Source organism: Podarcis pityusensis (genome assembly GCF_964106645.2).
Source record: "Podarcis pityusensis genome assembly, chromosome: 4".
Lineage (NCBI taxonomy): Eukaryota > Metazoa > Chordata > Lepidosauria > Squamata > Lacertidae > Podarcis > Podarcis pityusensis.
In genome coordinates, this window is record NC_138027.1 from 34,719,861 (window position 1) to 34,734,038 (window position 14,178).

A 14,178-nucleotide genomic window follows, 5' to 3' on the forward strand; every position below is an offset into this window, starting at 1 on the left:
ACTTTCAAGGATGTATAACTTGCTGTTGAAATGGAATACACAAGATGAAACGGTTAAATCGGCTATGATAAGGTGGGCACAGGACATTGGGCATAATATCATGTTTGAGGACTGGGAGAGGTTGTGGAGCAATGGATTGAAATTTACTGCATGTAACGCTCTGAAAGAAAATGTAATGAAAATGATTTATAGATGGTATATGACCCCAGTCAAACTTGCCAAAATTTACCACCTGTCTGATAATAAGTGTTGGAAATGCAAAGAGTGTGAGGGAACGTTCTTCCACCTCTGGTGGACTTGCCCTAAAGTGAAGGCGTTCTGGGAAATGATTTATAATGAACTAAAAAAGGTATTTAAATATACCTTCACTAAGAAACCAGAGGCTTTCCTTTTGGGTATTGTCGGCCAAGGGGTGGCAAAGAAGGACCAGACATTCTTTATGTATGCAACAACAGCAGCAAGGATACTTCTCGCAAAACATTGGAAAACTCAAGATCTACCCACACTGGAAGAATGGCAGATACAACTGATAGACTACATGGAACTGGCTGAAATGACCGGCAGAATCCGTGACCTGGGAGAAGAGAGGATTGAGGAGGACTGGAAGAAATTTAAGAACTATTTACAAAAGTATTGTAATTTGAATGAATGCTAAACAAGATGCTAGATCAAAATAACTGAGCACCACTAAATTTAGAAGTTTTTAAGAAAATAAGTAAGACTGTGAAATTTAGCTCCTTCTGAGAATTATAAGATTATGAAACATAGAAGGGATATAAGAATTTAAATAAGATGATAAATTGCTGACAAAATGTTACAACGATGAAAATGGGAGCGGGAGATGTGAGGAAGTCCAAAGAAAATGTGAAAATATGTTAAGATCAATGTTACATTGTTTATTATGTTTATCTTTATTGTAAAATTTAATAAATTGCTTAAAAAAAAAAAAAAAAAAAAGATACTGTGAAATCTGGAGGTGGAGCTTCACTTTTTGTAAAATACTGTAATAACCAAATAGTGACCCATAATAAGTCTGCAGTACTTAAACAAGTGGGAACCACTGCCTTATATCCCTTATATGAATTTTATTGCTATATTTCTGTTGGCCACCTCAGTCTACAAAAGCAGACAGATATTAAAAAACAAACTTTGTAGGAGTCCTATGCAGTTTTGATGTGGCCACCCCACTTCAGAAGTCTGAGTAGAGAAAACAATTTGATTTCTTGCCCATTCATTAGTTCTCCAGCCAAAGGTCTAGACACAGAAATCAAGATGTCCAAATGCATGACAATATCTTGAACTGGGGTCAATGTTAGCAGTCTGAATATTCTTTTGAAATGAGATATAAGAACAATCTAGCAGTAAAAAAAATGTACACAAATGAACATAAGTTATGCAAGCAAAGAATTAAAAGGTTGAAATCGGAAGGCTATTATTTTTTTCTCTTAACATGTAGATTTACTTTACAAGGTAAAGTCCTGCAAAAGTAGAAACCCTTTTTTGAAAGAAAACTGTCAGTATTGCTTTGGGCATAGTTTAAGATCCAGCTGCAATGGTGGATATCAAGCAATTACCTGCAATCTTTACTACCTCTCCAGATTCACCATACCATAATTTTACAATGCTTAATATTGCAAGAGACACACCTTGTTCTCCTCTCCATTGATTACCATGATGCAGAACACCACAGTCCCTAGCAATTAACTTGTTTTGAAAGTTTGATCATTTGCTGAAAGTGATTCCCGTAACCGGAAAAGTGAGTGATTCAAATTTCAAAAGTGGCAGAGCGATCAAATCATTGCCTTCCAATTTTGTAACCAAGGGTTTGGCCCTGAGTACTCTTGGACGTTTTAATCTGATACCATGTAATACGGTATATCTGAAGGAGCGTCTCCACCCCATCGTTCTACCCAGACACTGAGGTCCAGTGCCGAGGGCTTTCTGTTGGTTCCCTCACTGCAAGAAACCAAGTTACAGGGAACCAGACAGATGGCCTTCTCGGAGTGGCACCCGCCCTGTGGACATCAGATGTCAAGGAGAACTACCAGACTTTTAGAAGACAACTGAAGGCAGCCCTGTTTAGGGAAGCTTTTAATGTTTGATGTATTACGGTATTTTAATATTTTGTTGGAAGCCACCCAGAGTGGCTGGGGAAGCCAAGCCAGATGGGTGGGGTATAAATAATAAATTATTATATTATTACAATCACTTAAACCAGAGGTTATCAACCTTTTTGGGTCCACGGCTCCCTTGACCAACTACATTCTTTCTGCAGCTCCCTTGTGGGACTCAGGAGCCCAGTTATGTCACCCCTTGCCTGCAGAGCTGGCAGCCTCACGCTTTTTCAAACACCCTCCCTTGGGGAGTGTTCCCTCAGTCTCCTCTCCTCTCCATTCTCCTTGGGAGTCCTCTAGGCAGCCACCCCTGGTCTCTGAGCTGCACCCCCTACCCCAAAGAGAGGTCCCTCCTCACACTGCCCCACAGGGGCCTGGGATTTATCTGTCCATTCCAAACAGCAAGGGCTGGAGGGCTGGCTGGCTGGGATCCCTCACCCATTTGCTTGCTTATTCTGAAGCCACCTCAGCTGCTGGCAACCAGCACCCCCTGACAAGCCCCACAGTCGCCATTTGACAGCTGAGCTTGTAGCCAGGGCTGCTGCAACAAACAGCTGTGCAAGCCTTTGGGTAGCAGACATGCAAAAAGGCATCAGAGGAGGGAGGGAAGGAAAGGATACAGGCCAGTGTTGCCTGTTGCATCCCTGACCATCATTCAAAGCACCTCAGGGTGCCACGGCACACTGATTGAAAACCATTAACTTAAACCATTACAGTGGTACCTCGGGTTACATACGCGTCAGGTTACAGACTCCGCTAACCCAGAAATAGTGCTTCAGGTTCAGAACTTTGCTTCAGGATGAGAACAGAAATCGTGCTCCGGCGGCACGGTGGCAGCAGGAGGCCCCATTAGCTAAAGTGGTGCTTCAGCTTAAGAACAGTTTCAGGTTAAGTACGGACCTCCGGAACGAATTAAGTACTTAACTGAGGTACCACTGTACATTTATTCAAGTGCTGCTTGTCTTCAAATTTCCCATGTCTATGTTTGGTTTCGCCTGTTCCTCCTGCTTTTCTCCATCCTCCAGCACAATATACGATGCTCATACCCAGATATGCTTGTTTTCTACCTGGCTTGTGGTGATGGTGATAACAATGATTGCACTTTCTTCTTTATGGCTGTGCATCTGTATACCATACAGCCTGCTGGGACACAATTTTTTTGTGGCTCTAAGATAGTACAAAAGAAGATATGCATGAATGAAAAATGATGATGAAAGGAACTGACACATAGCTGTCAACGTTTTCCCTTTTTTAAGGGAAATTCCTTTATTCCGAATAGGATTTCCCTTAAAAAAAGGAAAAAGTTGACAGCTCTGAACTGATAGGAAAAGAAAAACGTGGGTGGCGCTGTGGGTTAAACCACAGAGCCTAGGACTTGCCGATCAGAAGGTCAGTGGTTTGAATCCCTGTGACGGGGTGAGCTCCCGTTGCTCAGTCCCTGCTCCTGCCAACCTAGCATTTCGAAAGCACGTCAAGGTGCAAGTGGATAAATAGGTACTGCTCCAGCGGGAAGGTAAACGGCGTTTCCATGTGCTGCTCTGGTTCGCCAGAAGCAGCTTAGTCATGCTGGCCACATGACCTGGAAGCTGTACGCCGGCTCCCTCGGCCAACAAAGCGAGATGATCGCCGCAACCCCAGAGTCGGCCATGACTGGACCTAATGGTCAGGGGTCCCTTTACCTTTACCTAAGACAGTACAAAAGAAGATATGCATGAATGAAAAATTATGGTTAAAGGAACTGACACATAGCTGTCAACGTTTTCCCTTTTTAAAGGGAAATTCCCTTATTCTGAATAAGATTTCCCTTAAAAAAAGAAAAAAGTTGACAGCTATGAACTGACAGGAAAAGCTTTCAGGAAGTTCTATACAGGTTGCACGCACACTATATCTTCAAACCACATTCAGATTTATTTATTTATTTATTTATTTTGTTTGCTTAATATACTGCCCTATACCCAGAGGTCTCAAGGCAGTTCACAAAATAAAATCAAAATATAAAACTGCAAAATACATAATCAAAATAAAAACAATACCCCCCCAAAAAACACACACATTTTAAATTGCCATAGGATGTAAATCAGAACAACCAAAGGCCTGGTTAAAAAGGAACGTTTTTGCCTGGAGCCTAAAGGTGTATAATGAAGGAGCCAGGCGAACTTCCCTGGGGAGAGCATTCCACAGACAGGGAGCCACTGCAGACAAGGCCTGTTCTCGTGTTGCCACCCTCCAGACCTTTCGTGGAGGAGGCACACAAAGTAGAGCCTCAGAAGATGATCTCAGGGTCTGGGTAGGTTCATATGGAAAGAGGCAGTCCTTGAGGTATTGTGGTCCTTCAATGGATTTCCCTTGAAGAATTCTAGACATTATAGTTCCCCCTTCACAGAGTTCCAAGCAAGGAGGAGAAAAAAAAGTGTCTCAAAAGTACTTGCAATACCTAAAATTAGCCACTAGATGGTGTGGTATGGCAATCTTTTTTTATTTCTTGGTGCTTTCTTGACAACATTATTGTACTGTTTAGAGAAAATCAAACCTATATTCATTTAAGAGTCACCCAGCAATCAGTCGGTGATGAAAGAAAGTGCCCAAAGTTTGAAGGATATAGTATTTCCAATTTACACCTTCCTGTCAATCCTGACATTTGCAAACAAAAGTTATACAGCCTGATCAATGAGGATAATGCTGTCTATGTTTGATGAAATGGACTCGAGTCCATGAAAGTTTATCCTATAACACATTTCTTAGTCTTTAGGGAGCTTCAAGGCTTGTTGTTGCTGCTGCTGCTGCTGCTGCAGAGTAATGCTGCTACCCCTCTAGAATATTTTAAGAATCCTTCCTCGGATCAGACTGAATCCAGACAATATTGATTTCAGCAGGAACTAACTTTTCGCAAGGTGATTTATTTTCAACCGCCTTAGGTTGCAATGATATACATGCATACTTGTAAGTCCCATTGAACTCATTGGGGCTTAATTCTGACTAAAGATGCGTAGTTAGTCAAGTTCTAACCCATTACATGTTGCTCTGATTCTTTTTGAAGACCACTTTTGTTTTACAAAATGAAGCTACTGAACCTTAAATTTGTATGTGTGTATGGCAAGGGGGGGGGGAGGGGGGAGGTTCTTAACTTTTCCCCATCAGGTGTGTCAACAGAACTTCGAATGCTCAGTACACAATATGTGGATTGGACCCTCCACTCTATTAACAAAAGAGGATCCAATTTGCAATCAATCAATCATCAATCAATCAATGCATACAGCATGTCTTATGCAGATGTGTATCCTCTTTTGCAGATGATGTGGAGGGTCCAAAAATAAATCAGGGGCCACACACAAGTAATAAAAAGTCTGACAGAGTTTTATTAACAGGTGACACTTTCCTCATAATTTAGAAAATAGAAACCTAAGAAGACTGCTGGTTCAGGCCCAAAGCCCATCTAATCCAGTTTCCTGTTCTTTACAACAACCAACTAGATGCTCATGGGAAGCCCGCAAGCAGAACATGAGTGCAACAGCACCCTCCCCACCTGTGAGAAAAACTTTCATGAGTCATGAATCTCATGAATCACAAACCAGTTATGTTACTGTAGGTCTTTTATTGATTGATCTTAGGCTGGCAGTACTACATTCAGTGCACTACCAAGAGTAGAATTTCTGCTTATGAGGTGGGGGAGGGGGCTCCCAAGAGATTTAAGATTTACAGCAACCAAATCTGGGATGCCCATGAATGGATAAATCCAAGATTAACCCTGTTAAATAGCAAGCAGTGTATTCCAGCAACATTTGTTGTGTGGTTCTCCTAATAACTGCAGCAATATTATCATCACAGGTCAAACAACGTTCCCTTTCCTCCTTCTGTTTTGGATTTGAACCACCGACATGAATACACAGTATTATGCATTCATTTTTAGGGCTCGTTCATATCTGGTTGAGCTTAAATCGGCTTTAAGTAGTTAGCGTCAAGGAGAAAGTTTTGCATGTCTGAACTCGGCAGAACATCGCCCTCGCACCCACTCATTTAATCCCAACTATCTCTGTTCTAAATTTCTTCATCAGCGTGAATCACCCTTGTCTTTTGCATGCCCTTTCTTTCTGCCTGGTTCAGCTTTAGGAAGAGAAATTAGCTGCTGGTCTTCTCTCTCTCTCTCTCTCTCTCTCCCCCCCCCCCCCCCAGTTTCTGTCATTTTTTCCTGACTGGTGCTTTCCACACACAAGCTCTTGCGCTATTTTCATTATGTTTCTCTTGGCACTGAAAGTGTGAAAGGAGAAAGTATAAGTAATTTTGAAGCAGCCGTTCACAGAAATGAAGTATGAAGGATTTTTAAAAGCGTCAATTAGGAGGCATAAATGGGTAACTCTTATACACACACATTGACAGGCAGGAGAGAAATCCAGAAAGATTAGCAATGTTCCCACCACTCTTGCCAAATTTTGCACCTACGTATGAAAGGTGCTTTTGTCTTACAGGTCAGGTACTTTGTCATACTTAACAAATTCTTACCACTTGAAATAAGGAAGATTTTTCCACAGCTGCAAGCACTCAGGCGGAGTTAGATCGAGGAGTTATGGCTCTGCCACTGTGCTGCTTTCATGACTTTGAGTGTGCTCTTTCCCCTCAGTTCTTTCTCAAGATCTTTCCTTGCTCCGTAGAAAACATAATTCCAAATAGTTCTGCCACCTTGTGCTGCGACTCTGCCTCCTGCTTAGCATAGAGTAGAGCAGTTGACATGGTGCCATTCAGATGTGGTGGACTACAAGTCCCAATCATCTCTGGCCATTGGCCATGCTAGCTGGGACTGATGGGAGTTGGGAGTCCAGCAATATATGGAAGGCACCATATTGGCTACCTGTGGAGCAGAGTGAAGTTTTTTTTAAGACAGCAATCCTATGGTCACTTACCTTGGGTGTGGTAAAGGTAAAGGGACCCCTTACCATTAGGTCCAGTTGTGACCGACTCTGGGGTTGGGATGCTCATCCCGCTTTATTGACCGAGGGAGCTGGCGTACAGCTTCCGGGTCATGTGGCAGCGCACGGAAACGCCATTTACCTTCCCGCCAGAGCGGTACCTATTTATCTACTTGCACTTTGACGTGCTTTCGAACTGCTAGGTTGGCAGGAGCAGGGACCGAGCAACGGGAGCTCACCCCATCATGGGGATTCGAACCACCAGTCTTCTGATTGGCAAGTCCTAGGCTCTGTGGTTTAACCCACAGAGCCACCCACGTCCCTTCTTGGGTGTGAGTTGCACTGAAATTGGTGGGCCTTAGTACTCAGCAAAACACAACACATGGAGTCACATCATCGGTCCATTGAGTGAGCACAATACTATTGCCTACTATTATAACTGACAGCAGCTCTTCAGACAGAGGCCTTCCCATCCCTGATCCTAAAGCTCCTTTGAATCAGAGATACCTCGGACATTCTGCATATAAGGTATCTGCAAGACCCCTAAGCTATGTCCTCTCCCTAGCATTTTAACTTCACAGAGCATGAGGCAGGGACCTGAGTTTGAAGGCTGACAGCTAAAACGCTAATGAGAGCACCAAGGCTAAGCTATGCAACCAGACAGCTGAGGCAAGGGCTGTATCATTTGACACTGTGGACTGTTGCTACTCCACCACAGATAATGGCAGGCTGGGCAACCTGTGCTTCCTCAGGTGTTGTTGAGATGTCATCTCCCATTGCCCATACTGGGCTGATGGGAGGAGAAAAGGAGAACACTACTTGCCCGTGTTCATCTTTGAAATCCAATGCGTACAAATGCTAACATGATAGCCAGTCTTCTCAATGCATTTAAAAGCAAGATTCTGTTGTGTATTACCTTTGGTGCATCTGGATATGCCAGGGCAAATGCATACAACAAAATGACTGTTTTGATAGGTTTGGGAATTTTAAGGTGCCTCCAGACTGTCAGGTTTTTTGCAGGAGGGATTCAAGTGCATACCAACATATTTAGGCTTGCACAATTAAAGTGGATTAAAGTGCCCTGTTGCTTTAGCTCAGTTTTTTTTTTTTTACTAGAGCTTTTATGGTTTGGAAAGGAACAGCAAAACGCATTCAAAAGTGTGGAATGAACGAAAGATTAATGGGGAGAACAGCCCACAAGCAAGTCAGCATGCTTGAGCATAATAAATGCTCATTGTTATACAACTTCCCAGAAGACGTATCAGAATGAATAGTCAATCACGACCATATTCAATCAAACCTTGTTCAAGCATGTGATGAATGCTCAATAAACAGAACACCTGGAGGAGCCCTTAACTGGTTTGGAACTGCCCAACTGGGCACATTGTGTTCTGCTCTCAGAATTTGATTCACAGTCCCCCAACACATATTCTTCCCAGTCACTGTATTGATCAATACTCAGTGGGTAGTCATTTTAGATCCTTCCTGGCTCATAAGAATGTAAGGAGATCCTGCTGGATCAGGCCAATGGCCCATCTAGTCCAGCATCCTGTTCTCACAGCGGCCAACCAGAAGCCGATGGAAAGCTCACAAGCAGGACATGCGCACAAGAGCCCTATCCTCTCCTGTGGTTTCTAGCAACTGGTATTCAGAAGCATTGCTGCCTCTTACCATGGAGGCAGCCGTCATGGCAAATAGTCATTGATAGTCTTATCCTCCCTGAATTGGTCTAATCCCCCTTTAAAGCCATCCAAATTGGTGGCCATAGCAAACGCACTTATTTCAGGATCTGCCTTTAACATGTGTAATGTACTCTTGTAGTCTAATCCTTTCTGTATTTCCTTACTGAGCTCGAAGCTTACTCCCACAACAATGTGTGCAGGATTGTCTTGAACATTTTAATCCTGTGTAGAGCAAGGCATCCCTAAGGCAGCTGACTTCAGTGGACAGGCACACCTAGCTGCATAGGACTGGACTGCAAAAGATGAAATGTATCTGCTCCTTGGAACAAGTAGCTTAAAGCGATTAAGGCCGGCAGTGTTGTGCATCAACACAATCCGATGATGTAATTATATAGCATCTCTCGAGAGAACGGGAAGGCTTCACCCACTCAACGTTTCCTGGCTACGTGGAAAGTTTCAAAACGATCATCTTTGCGAAGGGGTAGCAGCAATCTTGGGCATCTTTCCGCTTACTCAGGCAGGAGAGGGCAGAGGTTCACACATGCTTGCTTCATGCCCACAGTATCTGCTGTAGGCAGTGCTGAGGCAGGAGGCGGAGGGAAGTCCCAGGGAAGAGGCTCCACAATGAATTCATGCATCTGCCTCTGGCACCTGGCGTTGGCGCTCATTCTGCAAAAACAGGCTCAGGAGATGTATGCAAGCCTGTGTAGATGCTAGTAGGCTGTAAAATTCTGTGGCTGCTTTCTCAAGCTGGTATGGTACACCCTGACGTAAGTGTGATTATGCACACGTATACCCCAGCTGCCATGGGTATTTTATCCAGTATGCTTTGAAAACCATGTTGCTGGAAATCTTCATACTTTTAACTCTAGCTTTAATGTAAACTGATTGAAGATTTCAGTCACTGGCAAGTGCTTGATTGTGCGAGTCTAATATGCCAATCCTTTCCTCATCACTGACTACTGCTTAAACCCATCTTGAAACGACATAGGATGGATAAGGTGAGATATAAATATACCGTACTTAATAAATAAAATTAAATGAGTGTACAGTGGTACCTCAGGTTGCATATGCTTCAGGTTACATACGCGTCAGGTTACAGACTCCGCTAACCCAGAAATAGTGCTTCAGGTTAAGAACTTTGCTTCAGGATGAGAACAGAAATCGTGCTCTGGCGGCGCGGCGGCAGCAGGAGGCCCCATTAGCTAAAGTGGTGCTTCAGCTTAAGAACAGTTTCAGGTTAAGTACAGACCTCCGGAACGAATTAAGTACTTAACCCGAGGTACCACTGTATCAATTTCCCCAGCTCTCTAGCACACGCATCAGACATTTTCATCCATTCAAACCTACTGGCTCCAATCCAGCGCTCATGAATATCTTCCCAGAGGTACAGAACTGCTGATGGAAATGTAGGCAGACCTGGCCTCCCCAGGGCAGAACATCCTGCTTAGTAACTGCTCTGGAATCTAGAGAGCTAAGTTGGAGATAGATTTGTGATATCCACCAACTCAAAATGAGTCAGATCCCCTAAGCCATGCAGGTGCCTTCAACAGCTGAACTTTTAAGAAAGGACTCGTGTTTCTTGCGCTGTTTATCTGAGCCCTGTGACGTGGAATGCCTTTATGGTTGCCTGCATGTCACTGTCCGGTTGAGAGAAGGGAACAAAGCACCCCAGGACATCATTGCTGCTGTACTGAGATTGGGAATGACCGTCAGTCCTCTCAGTCAGCGGGCGAGTAGGGCTGGGCCTGAGTCTTGTGGTACAGGAACTGGGCCCATCCACACCTGTCTCTGTTCCTGTTTTGGTGGTAACTTCATAGCGCACTGGTCTTTCCCGCCATGCTCTGAGGGAACTGGTTCCATTATTTCTCCTGCCACATCCTCATCCCCAGTCCTGGCTGGCTATCTGTCAGCTTCTGTACAAGGCTTCTCAGTGTTATGAATCCTTAAAGGAGAGAGGGGGACTACTTAGATGAAAAGCCCAGTGGGTCGTAGAGATGTGCTGAATTTTATACCGAAGTGTAAAGTTATGAATGAGAGAGCACCATATATTGCAAAGTACTCCAAAGCAACACTTGACCACACTACACGTAGGTGGCTTTAGATCAGTGTTTCCCAACCTTGAGTCTCTAGCTGCTTTTGGACTACAGTTCTCATCATCCCTGACCACTGGTCTTGCTAGCTAGGCGTGATGGGAGTTGTAGTCCAAAAACAGCTGGAAACCCAAGGTTGGGAAACACTGCTTTAGATAGATAAGACAGCTAGATAGAGGCAATTGCCCTGAAGAAAATGATCATAACTTTCTTTTATCTCCTGTTGGGCCAGGTTTTGTCACTGCCAAGGTCAGAGTTACTTTATTTTAGTTTCAAAAATCAAACAGAATATTTACAGGATACCACTTCTTGCTCTGGAAGCATTTTCTCAAAACCAGTAAATGCACTCGCTTCTCTTTTTTTTGCTCACTCTGACCAGCCTATTGACCATGTTGACAACCTTGGCTGGAGAGGAGAGACTAAACATTCCTAAAGACCCAGTGGATCCTTGCTGGCGCGCGCGCGCGCGCACACACACACACACACACACACACACACACACACCCCCGGCCTAGGAAAGTTACCATTCCCACAGAAAGCAAAAGTCCATCCAAAATGGAAAGCGAAAGGACTCCGGTTTTCATAAAGAACTTCGTGCAGGTCTCTAAAAACAAACAGATCTTTTGACTGCCCTTAACGAACGGTGTGCAGCGCTATTTGCATTGAGGAGAACAACAAAAGCACCCCTGGAGCCTTGACTACCAGTCCTCTCCGTCGTCAGGGCACCGCTCCGGGTTTTCCGGCAACTCAGCGGGGTGGGGAACGTCCCGGTGACCGGCTCGCCCAGCGAGGGAATTTCCTCCATGCCGAAAAAGTCCGAGCTGCAACTCTCGTCCCTCCACCCCGACTTCCTCTCTCACGTCACGACATTCCCCTTTCACCCCTCCCCCTTTTAACCATTGCAACACCAACCAGGCAACTCAGGACTGAATCACAGGCGATAATGATATCGGGGCGTGCGGGGGGGGGGAGGGGGGAGGAAAGAATCCCCGAAGACCTCGAGCTTCGTTGTGAAACTTTCCCTTTTGGCTGGAGAGGCAGCGCGTGGCGGTGACGGGTTTGGGGCGGGGGGAGCTTCTGCCGGCAGAAATTTTAAGCCTCCGAGGGAAATGTTCGCTTTGCCATAGAGACGGAGCGCATAAGCAGCTGAGGACCCGTTAAGCAGCCGGGAAAACCATCTAGCTCGTTCCCTGAAACCTAGCTTCACTCCCGAGACATGAAGGTATATAAATATATATGTTTCCTTATCCTTTAAAAAGGCGAAACCGTGTGCTTTTCACACAAAAGCCATTTCTATTGGGGTGTGGGAGAGAGAGGAAGAGGCTTCCTTACAGGTGCATGGCAGACAGACTTGGCATGCAGGTTTTCACCAGCTGAATTCCTGTCTAAAACACTTTTATTGTCCATTCCGGGTCGCCCAACCACTATCATAGTCTCCTTTCTCTTGGCAGATCAAGATGAGCAGGTGACAGCAAAGGTTGCAAAGTTTTTAGCTGGGGCAATCAGAATAAGATCCACTATTTGTCTATTGATTCAAAACCCTAAAATGTATTTTATATAATTGACTTTTTATTTCTATTCTTTGTATATCGTATTGTTGTTTTATTGCTATGGCCGATGGCTGACGCAAATAAAGAGTCATTCGTTCGTTTGTTCTGTTAAAAACACAGAGGTTCTGTCAACAAACAAACAGCAAGCCTGGTTTAAGTTTTGGAAACTTATTTCATGTTGTTATTGTTATTCCTGTTGGACCAGATGGCCCTCTGGGTCCCTTCCAACTCTGCAATTCCATTATTCTTTTATTTGCACGTGGGAAATCTGAGGTTTGTGGGGCAGGGAGGGGAAAGGGGGTTTGTTGCCTCTCTGGTTATTGAAAGCCAACTTTTAAGGAAACACACACACACACACACACACACACACACACAGAGAGATGTGGTTGGCTGCACATGCGCACCTGCTGGCTCCAAATAGAATTAGTTGTGCTTAACTGCCAGTAAAAATCATTAGATGAGTTGGTCCTGACAGACAAGTCATCTTGAACTGACAGGAACTTCAGTGTCAGTCAATGGAGCTGGATTAGGGTGTCTAAGTATGAATGGGAATGATGGACAGTTGAGATGGCAAGGTAGTGTGGACGAGCAGCTATTTCTGGCTTAGAGCAAACCCAACATGGAGTGTGGTACATTTAAAGCAAACGTGTTTATTGTGGCACAAGCTTTTGTATTCTAGAGTCCATATTATCAGATCAGACTCAGGAAGTGTTATCCTAAACTGGCAGGTGTGTGTGTTTGAAATAAATCTGTATCGGTAAATAAACACACACACACACACACACACACACACGAAGTGAGGTCAGGAGGAAATGAATGCAACAAACAAGGCTCTGATAATCATGTGTAAAGCTTAAATGTATGTAAAATGTAAATGATTACAGTGACCACCCTAAATCTACGTTGATAACACAAACATCCACGTAATAACCCACCAGCTAATTTACAGGGCTCAGAAGACACTTTCTGTATGAACTTGTTTGCTACCTTGGAGCCTCTGTTTCAGAGAATTCTGGGAACTGTTCTGCTGGCTCTTCAGGAAGCTGGTACCCTCCAGATGTTTTGTACTGCAGCTTCCATCAGGCTAGCAAAGGCTGTGCCGCACCATAACTCTACTAGCACCCCAGGATAGCAACAGGGGAGAAAAGTCTATCTACTGCACATGGGCAAGCCCACCACTGGACCAGTTAATGGGTTGAGGGCCCACTTCCATCTCTGGGTTCCTCTGAGCCATCCTTAATGGAGAGAGATACTGGGGCTTGGGGAAGTAGGTGCTATTTTCCTCCTGCATCCTAGTCCAGACAATGCTTAATGCTGAGAGGGTCCTGGAGAAAGATGACTTTGCTTCTGCTGACACCAACATAACCAACTTGCCATTCCTGTTTTGCTTGGAGAGAGACAAACCAGGAAGCTTGAGCTCATACTTGCTTCCCTGTAGTAAGAATCAGTATGGCATGGGGTGGAGTGGCAAAACCAGAGAGTTCTGAGTTTTGTTTCAGCTGCAGGGCTGGCCTCGGCACCATGGGGTGAGTTATAGAGCTGATAGAAATTTGGACAGAATATAGATAGAGCTGATAGAAATTTGGTGGCCTCAGTTGCCATCAGCAAGTTGACATGCTTTGCTGTCTTCCTAAAGAAAGGGTCTGTTTTTCTGTGTGCTTTCTTTTATATATGTCTTATGAATATGAATGAGAGGGTTACTCTATGTCTTTCGCTTTCAATTTCTTTTTTGCTTCTCCTTCTTTTACCAAACCAATAAACATATTCAGAACACGAAAAATCCTCTTTACTGTACAAAGGGAGACAGCAGGCTTTCATTGAAATCAACTTAATATGTC

At 44.2% G+C, this 14,178-nt stretch overlaps 1 protein-coding gene across 1 annotated transcript in view; it reads left to right on the forward strand.

Moving 5' to 3' along the window:
• Positions 1-11,863: 11,863 nt before the first annotated feature.
• The window catches only part of NFKBIZ (NFKB inhibitor zeta), a 34,256-nt gene continuing 31,941 nt past the window's right edge, over positions 11,864-14,178 (forward strand). The window contains exon 1 of the mRNA XM_081002700.1: positions 11,864-12,012. The gene's annotated coding sequence lies outside the window, so the exon portion shown is untranslated. The remainder of the gene's footprint in view (positions 12,013-14,178) is intronic.